The sequence below is a fragment of the Arachis ipaensis genome, chromosome B9 (genome assembly GCF_059453495.1).
Source record: "Arachis ipaensis isolate K30076 ecotype BB chromosome B9, ASM5945349v1, whole genome shotgun sequence".
NCBI lineage: Eukaryota > Viridiplantae > Streptophyta > Magnoliopsida > Fabales > Fabaceae > Arachis > Arachis ipaensis.
In genome coordinates this window covers 57644149-57654143 of record NC_142444.1, presented here as the reverse complement: position 1 = coordinate 57654143, position 9995 = coordinate 57644149, and the positions used below count along the sequence as shown (strand labels likewise).

At 38.1% G+C, this 9995-nt stretch overlaps 2 non-coding genes across 2 annotated transcripts; both read right to left on the bottom strand.

Annotated features, from left to right (window-relative positions):
- Nucleotides 1-656: 656 nt before the first annotated feature.
- LOC148544758 (small nucleolar RNA R71) lies at nt 657-764 on the bottom strand. The gene has a single exon (XR_015900638.1). It is a non-coding gene; the product is annotated as a small nucleolar RNA R71 (small nucleolar RNA).
- An 8916-nt stretch (nt 765-9680) lies between these two features.
- On the bottom strand, nt 9681-9784 carry LOC148544757 (small nucleolar RNA R71). Its single transcript, XR_015901037.1, has one exon. It is a non-coding gene; the product is annotated as a small nucleolar RNA R71 (small nucleolar RNA).
- Nucleotides 9785-9995: the final 211 nt, after the last annotated feature.

The following is a 9995-nucleotide window of genomic DNA, read 5'->3' as shown; positions in this document are numbered from 1 at the left end:
AGTTCAGATTTTCTCTTCTTCTTTTCTTCTACTCTTCTTTTCTTCCACTCACCTAAGGGAACCTCTACACCTGGGCAAAAAGGATCCCTATTATTATTATTTTTCTGTTCCCTCTTTTTCATATGAGCAGGAGCAAGGACAAGAACATTCTTGTTGAAGCAGATCCAGAACCTGAAAGGACTCTGAAGAGAAAACTAAGAGAAGCTAAATTACAACAATCCAACAAGCACCTTTTAGAAATTTTCGAACAAGAAGAGGAGATGGCAGCCGAAAATAATAATAATACAAGGAGAATGCTTGGTGACTTTACTGCACCTAATTCCAATTTACATGGAAGAAGCATCTCCATCCCTACCATTAGAGCAAACAACTTTGAGCTGAAACCTCAATTAGTTTCTCTGATGCAGCAGAACTGCAAGTTTCATGGACTTCCATCTGAAGATCCTTTTCAGTTCTTAACTAAATTTTTGTAGATCTGTGATACTATTAAGACTAATGGAGTAGATCCTGAAGTCTATAGGCTCATGCTTTTCCCTTTTGCTGTAACAGATAGAGCTAGAGTGGGGTTGGACTCTCAACCCAAAGATAGCCTGAACTCTTGGGATAAGCTGGTCATGGCTTTCTTAGCCAAGTTCTTTCCTCCTCAAAAGCTGAGCAAGCTTAGAGTGGATGTTCAAACCTTCAGACAGAAAGAAGGTGAATCCCTCTATGAAGCTTGGGAGAGATACAAGCAACTGACCAAAAAGTGTCCTTCTGACATGCTTTCAGAATGGACCATCCTGGATATATTCTATGATGGTCTGTCTGAATTAGCTAAGATGTCATTGGATACTTCTGTAGGTGGACCAATTCACCTAAAGAAAATGCCTGCAGAAGCTCAAGAACTTATTGACATGGTTGCTAATAACCAGTTCATGTACACTTCTGAGAGGAATCTTGTGAGTAATGGGACGCCTCAGAAGAAGGGAGTTCTTGAAATTGATACTCTGAATGCCATATTGGCTCAGAATAAAATATTGACTCAGCAAGTCAATATGATTTCTCAGAGTCTGAATGGAATGCAAGCTGCATCCAACAGTACTCAAGAGGCATCTTCTGAAGAAGAAGCTTATGATCCTCAGAATCCTGCAATTGCAGAGGTGAATTACATGGGTGAACCATATGGAAACACCTATAATCCCTCATGGAGAAATCACCCAAATCTCTCATGGAAGGATCAACAAAAGCCTCAACAAGGCTTTAATAATGGTGGAAGAAATAGGTTTAACAATAGTAAACCTTTTTCATCATCCACTCAGTAACAGACAGAGAACTCTGAACAAAAATACCTCTAATTTAGCAAACTTAGTCTCTGATCTATCTAAGGCCACTGTAAGTTTCATGAATGAAACAAGGTCCTCCATTAGAAATTTGGAGGCACAAGTGGGCCAGCTGAGTAAAAAGATCACTGAAATCCCTCCTAGTACTCTCCCAAGCAATACAAAAGAAAATCCAAAAGGAGAGTGCAAGCCCATTGAATTGATCACCATGGCCGAACCTGTAAGGGAGGGAGAGAACGTGAATCCTAGTGAGGAAGACCTCCTGGGATGTCCAGTGATCAATAAGGAGTTTCCCTTTGAGGAACTAAAGGAATCTAAGGCTCAACTAGAGACCATAGAGATTCCATTAAACCTCCTTATGCCATTCATGAGCTCTGATGAGTATTCCTCTTCTGAAGAGAATGAGGATGTTACTAAGGAGCAAGTTACCAAGTACCTTGGTGCAATCATGAAGCTGAATGCCAAATTATTTGGTATTGAGACTTGGGAAGATGAACCTCCCTTGTTCACCAATGAACTGAGTGATCTGGATCAACTGACATTACCTCAGAAGAAATAGGATCCTGGAAAGTTCCTAATACCTTGTACCATAGGTACAATGATCTTTGAAAAGGCTCTGTGTGACCTTGGTTCATGGATAAACCTCATGCCCCTCTCTGTAATAGAGAAACAGGGAATCTTTGGGGTGCAAGCTGCTAAAATCTCATTAGAGATGGCAGACAATTCAAGAAAACAGGCTTATGGACAAGTAGAGGACGTGTTAGTAAAGGTTGAAGGCCTTTACATCCCTGCTGATTTCATAGTCCTAGATACTGCGAAGGATGAGGATGAATCCATCATCCTTGGAAGACCCTTCCTAGCCACAGCAAGAGTTGTGATTGATGTTGACAGAGGCGAACTAGTCCTTCAATTGAATAAGGACTCCCTTGTGTTTAAAACTCAAGGTCATCCTTCTGTAAACATGGAAAAAAGGCACAGTAAGCTTCTCTCAAAACAGAGTCAACCAGAGCTCCCACAGTCAAACTCTAAGTTTGGTGTTGGGAGGCCACAACCAAACTCTAAGTTTGGTGTTGAACTCCCATATCCAAACTCTAAGTTTGGTGTTGGGGAGTCTCAACAATGCTCTGAACATCTGTGAGGCTCCATGAGAGCCCACTGTCAAGCTATTGACATTAAAGAAGCGCTTGTTGGGAGGCAACCCAATTTTTATTTATCTAATTTTATTTTTATTGTTATTTCATGTTTTATTAGGTTCATGATCATGTGGAGTCACAAAATAAATATAAAAATTGAAAACAGAATCAAAAACAGCAGAAGAATAATCACACCCTGGAGGAGGATCTCACTGGCATTTAAATGCCAGTAAGGAGCATCTGTCTGGCGTTCAGACGCCAGAAATGCACAGTGAAGAAGAGCTGGCGCTGAACGCCAGAAACAAGCATCAGTTTGCCGTTTAAACGCCAGAATTGCATGCAAAGGCATTTTACATGCCTAATTGGTGCAGGGATGCAAATCCTTGACACCTCAGGATCTGTGGACCCCACAGGATCAACTCAGTATCTGTGGACCCCACAGGATCCCCACCTACCACCACTCACTCTCTTCCCTCTTCTCAATGTTCAATCTCTCTTCCCTATCACCACTCACATCCATCCACTCTTCCCCATAAACCTACCTCATAAACTCCACCTACCTTCAAAATTCAAAATCAATTTCCCACCCAAACCCACCCATATGGCCGAACCTTAACCCCCCCTCCCTTCCCTATATAAAGCCCTCCATTCTTCTTCATTTTCACACAACACAACCCTCTCTTTCCCTTCTTGGCCGAATATACCTCTCCCTCCTCTCCTCCATATTTTCTTCTTCTTCATCTATTCTTTCTTCTCTTGCTCGAGGGCGAGCAATATTCTAAGTTTGGTGTGGTAAAAGCATAAGCTTTTTGTTTTTTCATTACCATTGATGGCACCCAAGACCGGAGAATCCTCTAGAAAAGGGAAAGGGAAGACAAAAGCTTCCACCTCCGAGTCATGGGAGATGGAAAGGTTCATCTCCAAAGCTCATCAAGACCACTTCTATGATGTTGTGGCCAAGAAGAAGGTGATCTCCGAGGTCCCATTCAAACTCAAGAGAAATGAGTATCCAGAGATTCGACATGAGATCCATAGAAGAGGTTGGAAAGTTCTAACAAACCCCATCCAACAAGTTGGAACTCTAATGGTTCAAGAGTTCTATGCTAATGCATGGATCACAAGGAACCATGATCAAAGTAAGAACCTAAACCCAAAGAATTATCTCACCATGGTTCGGGGGAATTACTTAGATTTTAGTCCGGAAAATGTAAGGTTGGCGTTCAACTTGCCAATGATGGAAGAGAACGCATGCCCCTACACAAGGAGAGTTAACTTTGATCAAAGGTTGGACCAAGTCCTCATGGACATATGTGTGGAAGGAGCTCAATGGAAGATTGACTCAAAAGGCAAACCGGTTCAACTGAGAAGACTGGACCATAAGCCTGTAGCTAGAGGATGGTTGGAGTTCATTCAACGCTCAATCATTCCCACTAGCAACCGGTCTGAAGTTACTATAAACCGGGCCATCATGATCCATAGCATCATGATTGGAGAAGAGGTGGAGGTTCATGAGATTATACCTCAAGAACTCTACAAGGTGGCTGACAAGTCCTCCACTATGGCAAGGTTAGCTTTTCCATACCTCATTTGCCATCTATGCAATTCAGCTGGGATTGACATAGAAGGAGACATTCCCATTGAGGAAGAGAAGCCCATCACTAAGAAAAGGATGGAGCAAACAAGAGAGCCCATTCATGGAGCTCAAGAGACGCATGAAGCTCATCACCATGAGATCCCGGAGATGCCTCAAATGCATTTTCCTCCACAAAACTATTGGGAGCAAATCAACACCTCTCTAGGAGAATTAAGTACCAACATGGGACAATTAAGGGTGGAACATCAAGAGCACTCCATCATCCTTCATGAAATTAGAAAAGATCAAAAAGCAATGAGGGAGGAGCAACAAAGACAAGGAAGAGACATAAAAGAGCTCAAGGACATCATTGGTTCCTCAAGAAGGAAACGCCACCATTACTAAGGTGGATTCATTCCTTGTTCTTAAATTCTCTATTTTTCATTTTCTTTATGTTAAGTGCTTATCCATGTTTGTGTCTTATTACATGATCATTAGTAATTAGTAACTATGTCTTAAAGTTATCAATGTCCTATGAATCCATCGCCTCTCTTAAATGAAAAAATGTTTTAATTCAAAAGAACAAGAAGTACATGAGTTTCGAATTTATCCTTGAACTTAGTTTAATTAATTTGATGTGGAGACAATACTTTTTGTTTTCTAAATGAATGCTTGAACAGTGCATATGTCTTTTGAAGTTGTTGTTTAAGAATGTTAAATATGTTGGCTCTTGGAAGAATGATGACAAGGAGACATGTTATTTGATAATCTGAAAAATCATAAAAATGATTCTTGAAGCAAGAAAAAGTAGCAAAGAACAAAGCTTGCAGAAAAAAAAAGAGAATAAAAAGAAAAAGCAAGCACAAAAAGCCAAAAGCTCTTAAAGCCAAGAGGCAAGAGCAAAAAGCCAATAACCCGTAAAACCAAAAGGTAAGGGTAAATAAAAAGGATCCCAAGGCTTTGAGCATCAGTGGATAGGAGGGCCTAAAGGAATAAAATCCTGGCCTAAGCGGCTAAACCAAGCTGTCCCTAACCATGTGCTTGTGGCGTGTAAGTGTCAAGTGAAAACTTGAGACTGAGCAGTTAAAGTCAAGGTCCAAAGCAAAAGAAGAGTGTGCTTAAGAACCCTGGACACCTCTAATTGGGGACTTTAGCAAAGCTGAGTCACAATCTAAACAGGTTCACCCAATTATGTGTCTGTGGCATTTATGTATCCGGTGGTAATACTGGAAAACAAAGTGCTTAGAGCCACGACCAAGACTCATAAAGTAGCTATGTTCAAGAATCAACATACTGAACTAGGAGAATCAATAACACTATCTGAACTCTGAGTTCCTATAGATGCTAATCATTCTGAACCTCAATGGATAAAGTGAGATGCCAAAACTATTCAAGAGGCAAAAAGCTACAAGTCCCGCTCATCTGATTGGAGCTATGTTTCATTGATAGTTTGGAATTTATAGTATATTCTCTTCTTTTTATCCTATTTGATTTTCAGTTGCTTGGGGACAAGCAACAATTTAAGTTTGGTGTTGTGATGAGCGGATAATTTATACGCTTTTTGGCATTATTTTTAGTATGTTTTTAGTATGTTTTTAGTAGGATCTAGTTACTTTTAGGGATGTTTTTATTAGTTTTTATGTTAAATTCACATTTTTGGACTTTACTATGAGTTTGTGTATTTTCTGTGATTTCAGGTATTTTCTGGCTGAAATTGAGGGACTTGAGCAAAAATCAGATTCAGAGGTTGAAGAAGGACTGCTGATGCTGTTGGATTCTGACCTCCCTACACTCAAAGTGGATTTTCTGGAGCTACAGAACTCAAAATGGCGCGCTTCAAATTGCATTGGAAATTCGACATCCAGGGCTTTCCAGCCATATATAATAGTCCATACTTTGGCCGAGTTTAGACGACGCAAAAGGGCGTTGAACGCCAGTTCTACGCCGCAGTCTGGAGTTAAACGCCAGAAACATGTTACAACCTGGCGTTCAACTCCAGAAAGAGCCTCTGCACGTGTAGCATTCAAGCTCAGCCCAAGCACACACCAAGTGGGCCCCAGAAGTGGATTTATGCATCAATTACTTACTTCTGTAAACCCTAGTAACTAGTTTAGTATAAATAGGACTTTTTACTATTGTATTTGACATCCTGGATTGTATTTTTGATCCGGTGATCACGTTTTGGGGGCTGGACATTTGGCCATGCCTGGACCTTTCACTTATGTATTTTCAACGGTAGAGATTCTACACTCCATAGATTAAGGTGTGGAGCTCTGCTGTTCCTCATGAATTAATGCAAAGTACTACTGTTTTTCTATTCAACTCAACTTATTCCGCTTCTAAGATATTCATTCGTACTTCAACATGAATGTGATGAACGTGACAATCATCATCATTCCCCTACGAACGCGTGCCTGACAACCACTTCCGTTCCACCTTAGATTGGATGATTATCTCTTAGATCTCTTAATCAGAATCTTCGTGGTATAAGCTAGATTGATGGCGGCATTCATGAGAATCCGGAAAGTCTAAACCTTGTCTGTGGTATTCTGAGTAGGATTCTGGGATTGAATGACTGTGACGAACTTCAAACTCGCGAGTGCTGGGCGTAGTGACAGACGCAAAAGGAGGGTGAATCCTATTCCAGTATGATCGAGAACCTCAGATGATTAGCCGTGTTGTGACAGAGCATTTGGACCATTTTCACAAGAGGATAGGATGCAGCCATTGACCACGGTGATGCCTCCAGATGATTAGCCATGCAGCGACAGCACATCGGACCATTTTCACAGAGAGGATAAAAAGTAGCCATTGACAATGGTGATGTCCTTACATAAAGCCAGCCATGGAAAGGAGTAGGATTGATTGGATGAAGACAGCAGGAAAGCAGAGGTTCAGAGGAACGAAAGCATCTCTATACGCTTATCTGAAATTCTCACCAATGAATTACATAAGTATTTCTATCCTATTTTATTTATCTTTTAATTATCTAATTATCTAATCCAATCACATTTGAATCCGCCTGACTGAGATTTACAAGATGACCATAGCTTGCTTCATACCAACAATCTCCGTGGGATCGACCCTTACTCACGTAAGGTTTATTACTTGGATAACCCAGTGCTCTTGCTGGTTAGTTGTATCGAAGTTGTGAATGAAAAACGATTTATTAAGACGTGCGTACAGAGTTTTTGGCGCCGTTGCCTAAGATCACAATTTCGTGCACCAAGTTTTTGGCGCCGTTGCCGGGGATTGTTCGAGTTTGGACAGCTGACTGTTCATCTTGTTGCTCAGATTAGGTACTTTTCTTTTTGTTTTATTTTCAAAAAATTTTCAACAATTTTTCCTTTGTTTTCGAAAAAAAAGTAAAAAAAAATTCTTTTCAAAAAATTTTTATTTTGTTCTTCAGAATTTTTAAGAATGAATTCTAGTGTTTCATGAAGCATGTTGAAGCCTGAATGGCTGTAAAGCCATGTTTAAATTAATTTGGATTGGGGCTTCCAACCCATCATTATCAAGAGCAAGCTAGTTGTTGCTAATCTACCTGCTGCTGTTCCAGATCCAAAAGATTTACATGCTAAAGCTTGACTGGCTATTAAGCCATGTCTAACCCTCAGATTGGAGCTTTAGACTAAGAATACAAGATTCCTGGAATTCATATTAAAAATTTTGGAATCCTTATTTTCCTTTTTCAAATTAATTTTCAAAAAATCCAAAAAAAAAAAATTTTAAAAAATCATAAAAATAAAATATTTTGTGTTTTTGTTTGAGTCTTGAGTCAATTTTTAAGTTTGGTGTCAATTGCATGTTCATCTTGCATTTTTTGAAAAATTCATGCATTCATAGTGTTCTTCATGATCTTCAAGTTGTTCTTGGTAAATCTTCTTGTTTGATCTTGATGTTTTCTTGTTTTGTGCATTTTCTTGTTTCTCATGTGCATTTTTGCATCCATAGAGTCTAAGCATCAAAGATTTCTAAGTTTGGTGTCTTGCATGTTTTCTTTGCATAAAAAATTTTTCAAAAATATGTTCTTGATGTTCATCATGATCTTCAAAGTGTTCTTGGTGTTCATCTTGACATTCATAGCATTCTTGCATGCATTCATTGTTTTGATCCAAAATTTTCATGCATTGAGTCTTTTTCATGTTTTTCTCTCTCATAAAAAAAAATTCAAAAATCAAAAATATATCTTCCCTCTTTTTCACTCATAAATTTTGAAAATTAGATTTGACTTTTTTAAAAAATTTTAAAAATCTAGTTGTTTTTATGAGTCAAATCAAATTTTCAATTTAAAAATCTTATCTTTTTCAAAAATCAAATCTTTTTCATTTTTCTTATTTATTTTCGAAAATTCTAAAAATATTTTTCAAAAATCTTTTTCTTATCTTTATCACATAATTTTCGAAAATAACATCATCAATTAATGTTTTGATTTAAAAATTTCAAGTTTGTTACTTACTTGTTAAGAAAGATTCAAACTTTAAGTTCTAGAATCATATTTTGTGATTTCTTGTGAATCAAGTCATTAACTGTGATTTTAAAAATCAAATCTTTTTCAAAACTAATTTCAATCATATCTTTTCAAAAATATATTTTTATCTTATCTTTTCAAAATCATATCTTTTACAAAAATTTGATTTTAAAATATCTTTTCTAACTTCTTATCTTCTTATCTTTTCAAAATTGATTTTCAAATTTGTTTCAACTAACTAACTAACTTTTTTTTTGTTTCTTATCTTTTTCAAAACTACCTAACTAACTCTCTCTCTCTCTCTAATTTTCGAAAATATCTCCCTCTTTTTCAAAAATTCTTTTTAATTAACTAATTGTTTCAAAATTCAATTTTAATTTATTTCTTCTTCTAATTTTTGAAAATCACTAACTCTTTTTCAAAAATTATTTTCGAAAACCTCCCCCTCTCATCCTCTTCTATTTATTTATTTATTTACTAACATCTCTTCCTCACTCACCAAAAATCCGAACTCCCTCTCTCTCTCTGAGTTTAGATTTTCTCTTCTTCTTTTCTTCTACTCTTCTTTTCTTCCACTCACCTAAGAGAACCTCTACACCTGGGCAAAAAGGATCCCTATTATTATTATTTTTCTGTTCCCTCTTTTTCATATGAGCAGGAACAAGGACAAGAACATTCTTGTTGAAGCAGATCCAGAACCTGAAAGGACTCTGAAGAGGAAACTAAGAGAAGCTAAATTACAACAATCCAGCAAGCACCTTTCAGAAATTTTCGAACAAGAAGAGGAGATGGCAGCCGAAAATAATAATAATACAAGGAGAATGCTTGGTGACTTTATTGCACCTAATTCCAATTTACATGGAAGAAGCATCTCCATCCCTACCATTGGAGCAAACAACTTTGAGCTGAAACCTCAATTAGTTTCTCTAATGCAGCAGAACTGCAAGTTTCATGGACTTCCATCTGAAGATCTTTTTCAGTTCTTAACTAAATTTTTGCAGATCTGTGATACTATTAAGACTAATGGAGTAGATCCTGAAGTCTACAGGCTCATGCTTTTCCCTTTTGCTGTAAGAGATAGAGCTAGAGTGTAGTTGGACTCTCAACCCAAAGATAGCCTGAACTTTTGGGATAAGCTGGTCACGGCTTTCTTAGCCAAGTTCTTTCCTTCTCAAAATCTGAGCAAGCTTAGAGTGGATGTTCAAACCTTCAGACAGAAAGAAGGTGAATCCCTCTATGAAGCTTGGGAGAGATACAAGCAACTGACCAAAAAGTGTCCTTCTGACATACTTTCAGAATGGACCATCCTGGATATATTCTATGATGGTCTGTCTGAATTAGCTAAGATGTCATTGGATACTTTTGCAGGTGGATCCATTCACCTAAAGAAAATGCCTGCAGAAGCTCAAGAACTTATTGACATGGTTGCTAATAACCAGTTCATGTACACTTCTGAGAGGAATCTTGTGAGTAATGGGACGCCTCAGAAGAAGGGAGTT